The following is a 13,496-nucleotide window of genomic DNA, read 5'->3' as shown; positions in this document are numbered from 1 at the left end:
GGAAATGCTGCCAAGGTACTTATGAAAGGATATAATATTTTGCCTGCCACATATTGTATGCCTACTATATGCAAGACATTTTACATGGATTATATCTAACCACCAAAACAACTCTGCAAGTATCATTATCCCTATGAGAAAAGTGAGCCTAAGAATGGATAAGTAGCCCGGCTGGTGTGGATCAGCAGTTGAGAATCTACCTAGGATCCAGGAGACCGAGGTTGGATTCCTGGTCAGGGTGCATGCCCGGGTTGCGGGCTTGGTCCCCAGTCAGGGGAGTGCAGGAAGCAGCCGATCAATGACTCTCTCATCATTGATGTTTCTCTCTCTTTCTCCCTCTCCCTTCCTCTCCCTGAAATCAATAAAGATTTTTCTTTTTTTAAAGAGTGGATAAGTGACCTGTCCAAGGCCCCTCAGCTAAGGAGTAACTTAGTCAAGATTCTCACCCAGGCCACTCTGACTCCAAATCCCACGTCTTCCATCATACCGTGTGCCTTCCTACGTGGGATAGAGACTTGCTTCTCTCTTTTTGCCAAAGAGAAGGTGAGTCGCTCTTCCTCTGAGACCCTTGTCTCAGGATCCATTCATTCTTCTGAAAGCCTTGCCCAAGCCATTCCTTTGCCTGCCACTACCCCACATCTTCCTCGTGGCTCATGGAATTCCCATTAGAAAACAGGCCGGAATCCGAGCAGCCGTGGGCAGGAATCCGAGGTTTGCCATTTACTATTTATGTACTTTAGGGAATTTACTTAACACCTCTGCTCGGTTGTCTTATCTATAAAATTTTAAGTCTGTACAAAACATCTGACCCAGAATGCTTAGTAAATGGCAGCTGTTATTTTTACTGTTAATTATTAACAGTAAATCTTCATGGGGGAAAAAACTCACTAAGAAAATTTTAGGGATTCCTGTTTTAAGTCCCCCAACTATCCTGATGTGCTAAGATACAGATATTTTGGGGGTAAAGGTGAAACAACCGAAACCTGGTAAGCCAGCGACTTTTTCAAGTGTACAGCTAGTGAGTAGCAGAACTGGAACCTGGACCCCCAGTTCACAGAATCTTAAGACACCCCGATGTGTCACATGGCTAAGTGCACCTGCAAAGGCAGAGAAATTCAGATTTAAAGCATTGGGAGCTATTGTCAGGGGAAATCCAATCAGCAACAAGGATAAAATTTCTCCGAAATCATAAATTTGGTAAAATAAAAAAATGAGAAACTTTAATTTAAAAAATTTCACCTAAAATTTGATTGGAAGCAGGGCCCACTTGTAGGGCCCGCTATTCTATTTTTGTTTGTTTGCGTGCCTTTTCTGGTTATTTACAGCTACTCAGCCAAAACATTTTTTCCTTAAAACGACATTTTTATAAATTGACTTAGGTTCCAATAACAGATGAACATAAACTCGCTGCGTTAATGTTGTCAGGCTCTCGGTTGGTTTTGCTCTGTGATCTTTCTGGTTCTGCCCAGACCGCTGAGGCGAGGACACTCCGGGATGAAATGAGCTGTCTTTAGGCACAGTTAGTCACAAAGCTGAGGCTCCAGCGTTTCAGCGTGGAATGGGTCTGTTCCCATCAACCCACTGACGTTTATCAAAGGAAATGTAATATTCATCCAGATTGAATTGGAATGAGTTTTTCTTTTCTATTAGATGAACAGCGACAACACAATGTACTTGGAAAAATAATAACTTTGTGCTTATGCTAATTGAGGAAGTAGTATTGAAATAAAGTGTTTGTGGCTCGGAGACTCATAACCCCTGCACCATTGGGGAGTCAGAAGTCCCCAAGTGGCTATTGGAAAATGCTTCATGTTTTTAAATTCTAACTCTCAGTGTTAGGAGAACATAATGTTTCAACATATCCACCAATGCGATTCTTAGCACAAAGTCCCTAACCCACTACTACCTCTGGTTTCGGTCACCAACCCAAGTGCCGAGATGGTAGAATTGGTGTTATTTTAAATTAAAATGAAAATTTAATTAATTCCTCTTTCTTCCACTTACAGCACCCGTTTTCATTCATTTGCAGCCTCTATCTTACTAGTTCTCTACAGGAAGAGAGAGGGCAATGAGATGTATGGTGTGCCCATTTAGTGGATGGGAACACCATGGACTGTACCCGAAAGCTGTAAACAACCTCTCTCTCATCTCATTAACTACAGAGTTTGGGAGAGATTTGGCTTCTTTATGTACTGACGTGTAAAGAACAAGGGATCGACCTCATTCATCGTGTGAGGGCTTTCAGCTAAGGGGGCTATAGCTACAGAAATAATGCTTTGAGTCTGAAGGTTTTTGAGTTTGAGAATGTTCAAAACATTTATTATTTTGATCGTTCTCCTAATGTTGCCCCCTGTGGGAAAATAATATCCCATTTTAGAGATGAAGAAAATGAAGCTAAAGAGAAAGACTGGCCAGATGGGTTTGAAAGGAGGGAACACAATCTAAGCCTTCTGCTTGTCCACTCTCCATTTGGGGTGCGGTTCTTCACGTGTCTGAGCTTGGATGCACACGCTGACTAGTCTAACACTAATGGGTGTCAGGTTCATCCAGAGAGCATGACCTCAGTATGTAAATTATTCAGCAATGAGGTTGATGTGACTATTTATAGGTCATAAATCAGTTATAAACTCAGAAATATGAGAATGGGCCCCTAAATAGAGAAGCAATCTTTACCTATCCAGGGCTTCATTTAAATGCGTAGGGTTGAAGCCAGGCAGATTTCATTCTGATACCCTTTGCGATGGGCTTTGGGAGAAGTGGACAGGATAGATAGGTGCGTTAATTACAGCAAGGGTTGAAGGGTAAGTTCAGGCACGACAAAATGAATTTCTGTCTTCAGTAAGCTCCAAACAGTTGGTGATGCCTGCCTCATGCACTTGTTGAGAAGGATTCCGAGGCCAAGTTCAGGTTCTCAGAAGCGCACAGGCCACAGATCTGCCATCCCTGGCTTGGCTATTTCACACCCTTTATCCGTCAGTGACAGATGTTTCATGAAAGTGAGATCACTGGGTCACATTTATTCACCAAAATTGCCCTGCTGAATCTTATACACTGATGCATCTCCTACAACCAATCAAGAGAAAAGAAACCAAATTGCCTCCTTTCAAAGACCCTTAGAGCGATGATAAGTCATTTACAAGACTGGCATAATGAAGCAGTGACAAACCCAGTTGCTGGCTGGATTTCAGGTAACTTCAGTTGCCACCCTCCAGAGGGAGAGATTTCCCTGCTGTGCCTGGGTTCTGGGACTCAGCCTCCCCCATGCCTTTCTTCCTCAGTAGTTATCTCTTTCTCTTACTCAGGATTCAAGTGGATTCAAGTGCACAATTACATCTTGTTTCAATACGAAGGAATGCCAGGCCTGAAGATACATAGTTGAGATCATTCTTAAGCTATCAGATGCTCCAGTCCCTTGGCCTTGACTATAGCCTTAAACGAGGCCCTTTTCAAGGCTCTGATTCCTGCGATTGTATTTCCTGTGGCTGCTGCTCCTCTCATTTCTCTCTCTAGGCCCACACCAAACAATCACTCCTAGACCTTACTCTGGTCTCTGAAAAATCAGGTCATGTCCTGTTTGGATGCTGGGTACACCCCGTGGCTTTCTGTTCAGAACTATAGTGTCTTTACAGCTTCTTGGTTCATCACCCTGCCTGCCCCCTCCAGATACCCTGCTTTCTCTTAGGTGTCATTCTGTAGCCTTTACCACACACAGACCCTCCCTGCTGACCCCAGGGCTCAGTGACAGCAGCCCTTAGCTATTCTGACCCAGCTCCCCTTCTGTGCAGAATTTCTCCTTTTTTTTTTTTCCTAAAAGAATTCTCGAGATCTCCGTAACTTCCTTCTTATGGTCCATTAGGGCGTCATCCTAAATGGGTAATAATTTATATTACTGAGAGCTATTTGCCAGAACTAATGCAAACCTTTGCAAGTGTTACTTCATTTAATCCTAATAACAATTCTATTATTATCCCCATTTAACAGATGAGAAGACTGAGGCCCTTGAAGTTAGTTTTCTAGCATCACATATCAAGTAGTAGATGGTGATATGATATTTGGCCATTTATCATTTTGCAATTATTTTCATTTGAGAATTCAAAATCATATTTGCATAGCAAAGTCATTTGCTATCTTGTCTGGAAATCTCCATTGTTTTCTTTCAAATTCATTATAACCTTTTGTTACCTTCCTAATGATAAAAAAACATGTTTATTACAGAATTCTCTAACCTTTGAAAACACTCGATTACATACGTGTGTTCGCTTTGTGAAAATTTAATGAAATGTACAGTTTGTGATTTGTGCACTTCTCCATATGAAAGTTATACTTTAATTAAAAAGTTTATGTAAAAGATACCCCCAGGTCCCCTTATTTATATTTTAACTTAGAAAACACCTCCCTGAATCTCATTTTAGGACTGCCATGCAATTTGCCCATGCTTTTGGGGAAGGTGAATTTTGCAGCAGCACCTGGTCAGATTTAAATGTTCAGAACTGGACATCCATTGTGCTAGCTGGGCATGCTGCCTGACCCCATGTGTTTTATGTGATACAGAGGTTGTAAAAAACTTATTAGAACATTATTTCAATAAGGGGAGGAGAACCTTATGTTGTTGCAACAAACCTATGCCCTGATTTAACTTGGAAGATAGAAGGTTGCACACTACTGTTGAATGCTAGTTTCGCTGGGTTGAAATTTGGGATGTTAAATTTTATAACAGGGTTTCACTCATATAGGTGTATCAACTTGTTCTCCAGATTTCCAGGTTTCAGTGCTCACAGAGAAGAAATAATAATAAAATGATATGCACTTGTACAATGTGATACAATTTACCGAAGACCAATTATAATATCTATACTGCATGTATGACAGATATTATCTCATTTAACTTCCATAACACACTATGAAGTCATATGATTACTTCTGCATTTTGCGCATAAGGAAACTGTGGCTTACAATAGTGTATCATTTGCCAAAGTCATCCTAGGACTGTATGATTCCAAAGTTCCTGATTCCTCCAGAATAAGCCCTATTACTTCTCATTAACAGTTTGGACCCTCACAACAATGCAGTGGGTTAAGCATTATTGTTTTCCCCATTTTGGACAAGGAAATAGGCCCAGGAAGATAAAGCGATTAGATAGACATTTGCAGAGCTCAAACCCCAGCTCAGGTTCTCAGACTCCAAATCTGGGAATGCCTTCCAGTAGATAATGTCATTGCTCAGGCCCACAATGCAATTTATTTATGTTGATGATAGATAAACCAAAGGCGCAAATAACAAGATGATAAAATTCTTTTAACATCCCCAGTCTCGGAAGCTTTCCCTGTGATTCTCTTAGCAGCTCAGCAGCTCTAAGGCAGACATTTCTAGAGCTCTAATTGCTACCATTTTAGATTTTCACAACAGGTCCAGCTGAAAACCCCCTTGATCTACATCAGTTACTTTTGGAAAAGAAATTGGGATTTGCTTCTGTGAAGGGCAGAGTCACACACTCACAAATACACACTTAAATAGATTTAAGTGTGTATTTGGTCTAGTTCAGTGGTTCTGCCCCCCCCCCCCAGCCCCATACACACACACACACACACACACACACACACACACACACACACACGAGATGGGACATTTGGCAATGTCTGGAGGTATTTTTGGCTGTTACAATTGTTGGGGAGGTGCTCCTGGCATCTAGTGGGTACAGAACAGGGATGCTGCTAAGTATTCCACAATGCCCCCCACGACAAAAATTATCTGGCCCAAAATGTCAATAGTGCCAAGGTTGAGAAACCTTGGTCTAGTTAATTCTATTACACACACGCGCACACACACAGACCTGAAATTGTTTAGGATTAAATTGACCTTGGAGATTACGACAAAGTAATGAAATTGAAGATATTCTCTAGAGAGTCTACTGCTTATCCGCCAATATTTACTTATTTACAAGTTACCTGACCCATTTCCAATTATGATTTTGGCTTACCATAAATGTACATGCAGGGCGGTTAATGTGAAGATTTTTTAAAGATCAGAAACCATTGAGACAGTGGGGAGAAAGAACATACACTCGACTTCTGCTAGTCACTGCGGATTTTCTGTCATAATCCTTTGCAAATCATATTGATATGTCTCCTCTACTTTTTTCAGCACTTTGTTGTTACAAGTCAGATTTTCATTTCTTCTAGCCCAATAAGAATTAGAAAAGAAGATTTGATGAACTTTGCCTCCCTGCCTCAATGAAGAAGTGGGGACCCTCAGGGTTCCAGACAGGGTTCAATCTTCTTTAGGCTGACTTTTTAAGAGATAATGGGGTTACCTTTCATCCTGGAGTAGAAAAAAGGATAGTGGTTGAGTGAAGCACAGGCAGGGGAGCAGCAATGATAAAGCTGTGCAATTAATTCATGGGAGGAGGGGTCATTACTTTGAAATACTGTCAAATTCCAGAACATCAGAGACAGTCTTATACAAATACAAGTACAAAAATGCCATATGTCCATGGGTATGGTGTGTGCTATGCTACTACAAAAGTGTAAAATAAAATCTGGGAGAAACTTCTTTATTCTCTATTATAATACACAATGCCTCTATTCAATACTAAAGTATAATATAATGCCTGTTATATTTTTCCTATATTTACAGTATCCCTGCTTTAGACTGATAGTCCTTATAGAAAGCTAGCTGTTTTATCATTTTGAATGACATTTTACATTATCCAATAGAATCCCAATATAAATTATTTTCTATCAAACAAAAGTTAAGTTTCTAGCTGTCTTCCATATATATATATATATATGGCAACAAGGTAAATGTAAAATGTAAAAAAATAGAAACCATAAAAATAGAAGAAGAAAATTGTAGATATTTTCTAATCTTGGACCTTGGATGACCTCTTGGCAGGAATATATAGGGAAACACTGATAGATTTGATGTTCTAAAAAAAAATTAAAACTGCACTTCAGTGGTTAATATTCAAAATTTGAGTTTTAACTTTGCTGAAGAGGGTTTTATGGATATTAAGCGGTGTTGGGGAGTAACTAGGTGGTAGGAGAGCAAATTCTGTTATTGTGCACCTGCTGTTATGTCATTCATGTCTTAAAGTTGAATACTTCACCTCAAAGAAGCTTCTGATGGCCAACTTTCAATTTTCAGCTTATTTCTGGGGTTTTCATTAATTTATACTAATTGTTATCTTTTTCTTCTTTACCATTTATGCCATTTGGCCCTTTGAAAAATCCCACCAGGTATTATCTTTATGTATGAGAAACGGCAGGGTTCAGAAGGCCTAAGAGTATGTCTACTTAGGCATGCCTAGAGCTTGAGAAAGACCCACCAAAACATATAATACCAACCCCACAAACTTGCATCACCCCAAGACTCCTTGGACCCCATATTCCACATCTGCATTGACAAGCAATTGAACTACATGTGTTCACTTTCTCCAGGGTTATGTCAACTCAGAAAATGAATCTGAGGTCACAGGGAAAGATACATTGTGTAGTCCCATGTGCCAGGCACTGTGCTAAGCACTTTTCATGAATTCTTTCATTCAACCTTCTCAACAGCATTACCAAGTAAGTATTAATAGCTGCATTTTACAAAACAGGGAAACTGAGATTCTGAGAGGTTAAGTAACTTGCCCCAGGTGCCTTAGTTGAAAAGGAGTGATACTTTCTCCATGTCCGAATCCAGGTTTGCTTGGTCCCACTCTTCTTTACCCTCTTAGAGTGAGGAAGTATGTCAATAGAAATATGGTCTATTAATGAATCACAAGCTACAGTATTCTTTTCCATAGAGTTTGATAGGTATAGGAGTATTAGACAATTATTCAGTTAAAATATTTTAATTAAGTGTAAATATCTAAAATGTGATTTTGCATGACACTGATTTTTGAGTGCTATACAAATATCATAATAACCAAGCAACCTCTGGTACAAGAAGTTCAGCGTCTCAATCAACTTTAGTCGTCTAAAGCCTGGTCAGCAAACAGCCCAAGGGCCCAATCCTGTCCCCCTCCCCTGCCCCCTGGTTTTGTGAGGCCTGGGAGCTAAGAATATTTCTATATTTTTTTAATGGTTGGAAAAATTAAAAGAATATTTTGTGACACATGAAAAGTACATAAAATTCAAATGTCAAAGCCCATAAATAAAAGCTTTATTAGAATACAACCAGGCTCATTTGTTTACATATTTTCTCTGGCTGCTTTCGTGCTACAACTGCAGAGCTGAGAAGTTGCAACAGAAACTGGATGGTCTGCAAAGTCTAAGATATGGACTATCTGGGCTCTTACAGAAAATAGTTTGCTGACCCTTGTCTATGCCACTTACACATTCAGCCGCAATTTGGACTTCTGAATTTTTTTCTCTGGAATCCTGAAAAAATTTTAAACTCTTTTTTCTAGAAAGAACACTATAGTAGTCTTGCTCTGAAAAAAATGTTGACAACCTGGGCTGATTTGAAATGACACCATTAGGTTATGGCTGCAGTGTCTAGTCAGTCTAGCTTTAAAGTCCACCTCCCGCACTCATCTAAATACATTAGAGTTATCTCTAGATGGTAAAGCCGGGTCTTACTACCCAACCTGTCCTTCCGTTATTCATCCTGACTGCGTTACGGGTTTAGTTTCACATTATGAGTTCATCCAGGCTTCTTGAATCATTTATAGGGATTTTCATTTTTGCTCTCAAACTCTTACACACTTTCTCTGCTGTGAATTTTTTTTTCAGCATAAAACTGTAAGTATGAAATGGCCTACACATTTAAACTAAAGCCTATACTTTAGTTTTTAGCCTTAAGAAATCAGAATTTTTAAAAATGGCTTTTTCTTGGGAAACTAAAGTTAATTTTACAGGTCACAGAAGTAGGAAAATACCAGTAGGAAAATACCTTCATATCCAAGGATCTCAAAGCACCTCTGGTGGAGATACATAACAAGGTAAAGAACGTCTATTTTTAAATACTGTTTACTTCCTGGAGGAAATACTATTTAATGGAAAAGATGAAAAAGAGTCTGAGATTATTTGGGTTCTGACTCAGTTTGACTTTGGGCAAATCATCTTACCACTGTTGCTCTTTATCTGCAAAAACTGGACTTCATGCCTATGGGAGTTGCATGGCTAATCAATGCCTGGAAAATGCGTAGTGGCAGATGCTACAAAAGTGCTGAGCCTTAAAAACAAAACCACCCCCACCCCCCATTTGTATTCAGTAGAGGCTGAGGTTTATTGTTATTTAACGTTCGAAGGCCAACACTATGTGAAGTCCAGCGTGCTGCACAGGACAGATAATATCGCTGTCCTGCAGGGATTTTTAAAAAAAAATCTAGTATTTTGGACTTTTTTCTTTATTGTGGTTTGGGATTATTTTAGAATTCAGTAGTATATCTACCCAAAAACATTAAGCTTTAAGTTGAAAACTATCGATTAAAAAAAAAAATCTAAATAAACCCCCTCCAAAAAATAAAAACGGCCCTCCCCCGCCCCTCCAAGAAACCTCTCAAAACAAGAATTCTCTTGTTTTTTTTTCCTCCCTGCAGTTCTCCATGTTACAGTCCTTGGAGGTAGTAGAATAGGCATAAAATACTTTCACTAATAAAATATGACAAACCGCCGGATTATACGTGGCCGATTCCCAGTGATTGCCCTGCTACACAAAGCAGAAAAGTAAATGCCATCATCCCCCTTAGAACAAAAGAACTTAGGAATAAAAAACATGGAGAGGGGGGGAGAAAGCAGCAATAAATAAAGGTGAGCGAAGGACCCCGTCCCCCGCCCCTCCCCGAAGCGACTGTGGGACCAAGTACGGCTAATAAAAGTGGTTCAAGGGTAGTTATTTGGAAAGGGGGCGGGGTGGAGAGGGGAGGGAGCGAGCGGCGGCCGGGGATTGCATGTTGCATTCGACTTGAGGTTGCATCTTTCTCCTGTTGCCTGGACCACGCTCCTTCATTGCAGTGCTTCCCCGTGGCTTCCCATCGCTCCTGCCCTCGCCGTTTCCCCCACTCGCCCACCCTCAAAACTGCTGTTGCACTGGAGGGAGTTGGGGCCGCTCCGGAGCCCCGATGCAGCTCCTGCCGGCGGGAGGGGGAGTTGGGCTCGGGCCGCGGAGTTGGGGGCGGGGGGGCGCAGCGGGCTACGGCCTCGCCTCGGCTGCAGCTACACCGGAGCCGAGCTGCAGCGCTGCACCGGCCCATCATTGCGGCGGCCGAGGAGTTTGGCCGCCGCCGCTCCGTGCTCGGCCCCATCACCGCCGCCGCCGCCGCCGCCGCTGCACTGGAGTTTGGCTGCTGCTGCCCTACTTCACTCTAGTTTAGTTTCACTCACTTTACATCCGGGTTTTTTCCCTAGGCAATGGGGGCCGCAGCACACCCCGTTCCTTAGGCAAAGTGAAATAAATTCGCCGCACCGACACGTCAAGTAGTCCGCCCGCCCGAGAGCCGCCGTGGGCCCCCGCAGCCCCCCCCCGCCGTCGCCCCGGCGCCCCCGGGGGGGCCCATGCGTCCAGGGAGCCGCGGGAGGAGATGCGGGGGCCCGGGCCGGCCTCCGTACAACTCCGCCCGGCTGCCCCCTCCCTGCCCGCGGTGCCCCTCTACCCCGGTGCCTCCTCTCCCCCCGCCTTCGTCCCCGCTTTCCCAGCCCCAGTCCCTCTAGCCCGGCTCTCGGGAGCGGCGGGGGCGCGCACGGCGGCGGCGGGCCGGCGGGGCCGCGCGGCGGGCTCCCGCGCGGGCGAGTGTGTCTGGGCCTGGGCGGAGGGATCCCCGGGCTGAGGCGGCGGAGGTGCTGCGGCCCGGGGCCGGGTGGTGAATGGGCTGGTGGTGCTCGCTGCTGCTGCTGCGAGGAGGAGGAGGATGAAGAGTTGGGCTTGTTTGTCTCCCACAGTTTCTCTCCTGCTGCTCTGATTTCCCCCCTCCTATTCCGGCCCGGGGCCTGTGTGTGTCCCTCCTGGAGGAGGAGGAGGATCCAGTTCCTCCCCCCACCCCCTCCTCCCCACCCCCCCTTTGCCTGGGGAAGAGGAGGAAAGAAACAGCCCAGAGAGAGAGAGTGAGTGAGTGAGAGAGAGGGAGAGGAGAGGAGGAGGAGGAGGAGGAGGGAGAAGGGAACAACCTACCATCTTAACACACTAATATCTAAAAAGTGCGAGAGGCCCAGAGCAGCAGCAGAAGCAGCAGCAGCAGCTCCAGCTTCTTCCCTCCCTCCCCATGAAGAAGAGTTCCCTCCTCCTCCTCCTCCTGCTTCTCCTGCTCAGAGTTCCTGCCTCCAGCTGCCAGGGGGGACAGCCAGCCAGCAGCAGGAGGGTGCAGTATCCCAGCTTTTCCATTCTCTCTTCTCCTCACTCTCCTCTCTTTTTTTTCTTGAGTAGCTCTATTTCCCCTCCCTCCCCCTCCCCCTCCCCCTCTCCCCTCTCCCCTCTCCCCCCCTTCTCTCTCTCCCTCTCTCTGTCTTGTCTCTGGTGTTTGTCTATGGGAGGAACTGGGGCTGCTTGCCTGGAGTTTGTTGTGGGGGGAGGGGAGGGGTGTGTGGGAGGGAGGAGGTAAAGGGGGGTGTTCTCGCCAGGACCCCGCAGTCAACTTGAGATTTGAGCAATAACTTCCCCTTCGGGGCGCCCCCCTGCGTGCCCTTCCTATTCCTCCCCCCCTAAAAAAAGACAATGGAAAAACCTTGTCTCCCCCCCTTCCTCCCCTCTGCCCTCCACCCCTCCCCAGGATAAATTGGAAGTAAGTTTATGAGCAGCCTCGGGAGCCTGGGCGCTGAGTGCAGGGCCCGAGCGGGTGACAGAGGCGGCGCGCCGGGGGTGGCGGGGAGGGGGTGTCACATTGTCCCAGCTGGGGGCCGGGGAGGGGGCCGCCGGCGGGGGCGGGGGGCGCGGAGCCTAGTCCGCCCCATTCGGCGGTCCCTCCGCCCGGGGATGGTCCCCTTGGCTCTTTCATCCCCCTCCCCCCTCCCCGGGATGCTGTCGGGGGGAAGTTTTTATTATGATTATTTATTTAATTTTTTTTTTTTTTTTTTTTGGAAAACCATCTTGTTTGGTGACTGAGGGATCTGGTTAAAAAAAAAAAAAAAAGCTGCGGCTGCTGACGCTGCCGGGCCCGAGTGTGTGTGTGTGTGTGTGTGTGTGTGTGTTTGTGTTGGTGCATTTGTCTTGGGTGGCCGGAGAAGCGTTGGGGAAATTCCGCTTATTCTTCTTCTTCTGCAACTTGTTATTCCGGAGAGTCTGCCTGCACCCCTCACCCCGGGGCCGGCCCTCCCGCACTCGCCCCCGCCGCCCGCGGCCGCGGGGCGCCCCGGGGACCCCGCGCGGGCCGAGGTTGGCAGGCCGCTCGGAGAGGGGCCGCGGCCGCCCCTCCCCCGCCCGCGCCCCCGCCGGGGGGAGGGGCGCGCGGAGTGGGACTCTTTCCGTTTGGTCCAGCCCCGTCGTGCACGCAGTTCCCAACACTTCTCGTCATCCTCTCTTTGGTCTCTTTATTCTGCTGAGCGGTGCTGTTAGGATTTCTTTTTTCCCCCTGACCACGTTCGCGATGGTGGGTAGCGGCAGCAAGGTGGCACTGGTAGGGGAGGGCTTGATATCGAGATTTGGGCACCGGGGGAAGAATGTCTCCTTTCAACTTTGTCTGTGGCTTGCACCCCCGGAGAAGGCCGTAGGCCGGTTGTGGGGTGCAGATGTGCCGAGAGTGATTTCTAAGTAGTTGAGTTGTTGAGATGAGGATACGGCTGCTAATGGTAGGCAGGTTTTGTTTTCATTGATGAATCTGGTGTCATCATATTCCGGTCATATGTAGAAATATTCTTTGTTTAGGTCTTGAAGTAGAGGATCTCACTGTGCACGTCCACATTGTGTTGTTTTTAAATGATGTCTCTGCATGTATGGCACTCTAGAATTTCAAATGTGAGTTAAGGGCCGGGCCTGTGTGGGCCTCAGCACTGGCCTTGACAGTGAACTTTGTGGCTCTGTTTTGGATTTCAAAGATTTGCCCCATAGCCGAAGAGCTGGCTGTTCATTTTTAATAGTAGGTGTTAGGAATGTGGATGCTTTAGCTGGGGACTTTAGAGAAGGAAGAACATTTATATATTAATAATTGATAGCTGAATATTATAATCAGATTAATTTGGGCTGATGAAAGTTTTTTTTTTTTTTTAAAGCGATGTGCACTCTAGGAAGGGAAGCCTTTTCATAGGCATACTTTATAGGGGTTCTTTAGGGCAGGGAGCTGGAATATCTTTTATAGAGGAGACTCATCAGTATCTGTAGCTTCATTGAGGGCCTGGTAAAGAGACTGAAATTGGGGCTTAGACCTAAGTGTACTTTCAGTGTTTGTTGTTTGTTTACATTTGGTGGTCACTCATGTTTGGGCAGTAGAAATAAATAGGTCAGCTTTTCTTTTGGTTTTTGAAGACTAGCTCCCCCCTCCCCCCTTTTTTAAGTTTCACAACTTACTTGGTTTCACGGTTTTGTAGGAAACTGTTACTCCATTTTTACTGGAAATACTATTATTCATTTTGATTTTGGTAAGT

General features: G+C 45.0%; 1 protein-coding gene across 28 annotated transcripts in view; it reads left to right on the top strand.

Annotated features, from left to right (window-relative positions):
* Window positions 1-10,746: 10,746 nt before the first annotated feature.
* PHF21A (PHD finger protein 21A) overlaps window positions 10,747-13,496 on the top strand; it is a 157,132-nt gene continuing 154,382 nt past the window's right edge. For 7 of the 28 annotated variants that reach the window (XM_081154075.1, XM_081154079.1, XM_081154088.1 and 4 more), the window contains exon 1: window positions 10,769-11,281. The gene's annotated coding sequence lies outside the window, so the exon portion shown is untranslated. The other 21 variants (XM_081154077.1, XM_081154073.1, XM_081154076.1 and 18 more) reach the window with 5 other exon arrangements.

The sequence above is a fragment of the Miniopterus schreibersii genome (assembly GCF_964146895.1).
Source record: "Miniopterus schreibersii genome assembly, chromosome: 12".
NCBI classification, from domain to species: Eukaryota; Metazoa; Chordata; class Mammalia; order Chiroptera; family Miniopteridae; genus Miniopterus; species Miniopterus schreibersii.
The sequence above is the reverse complement of the archived record's forward strand: the minus strand, read 5'-3'. Positions and strand labels throughout refer to the sequence as shown.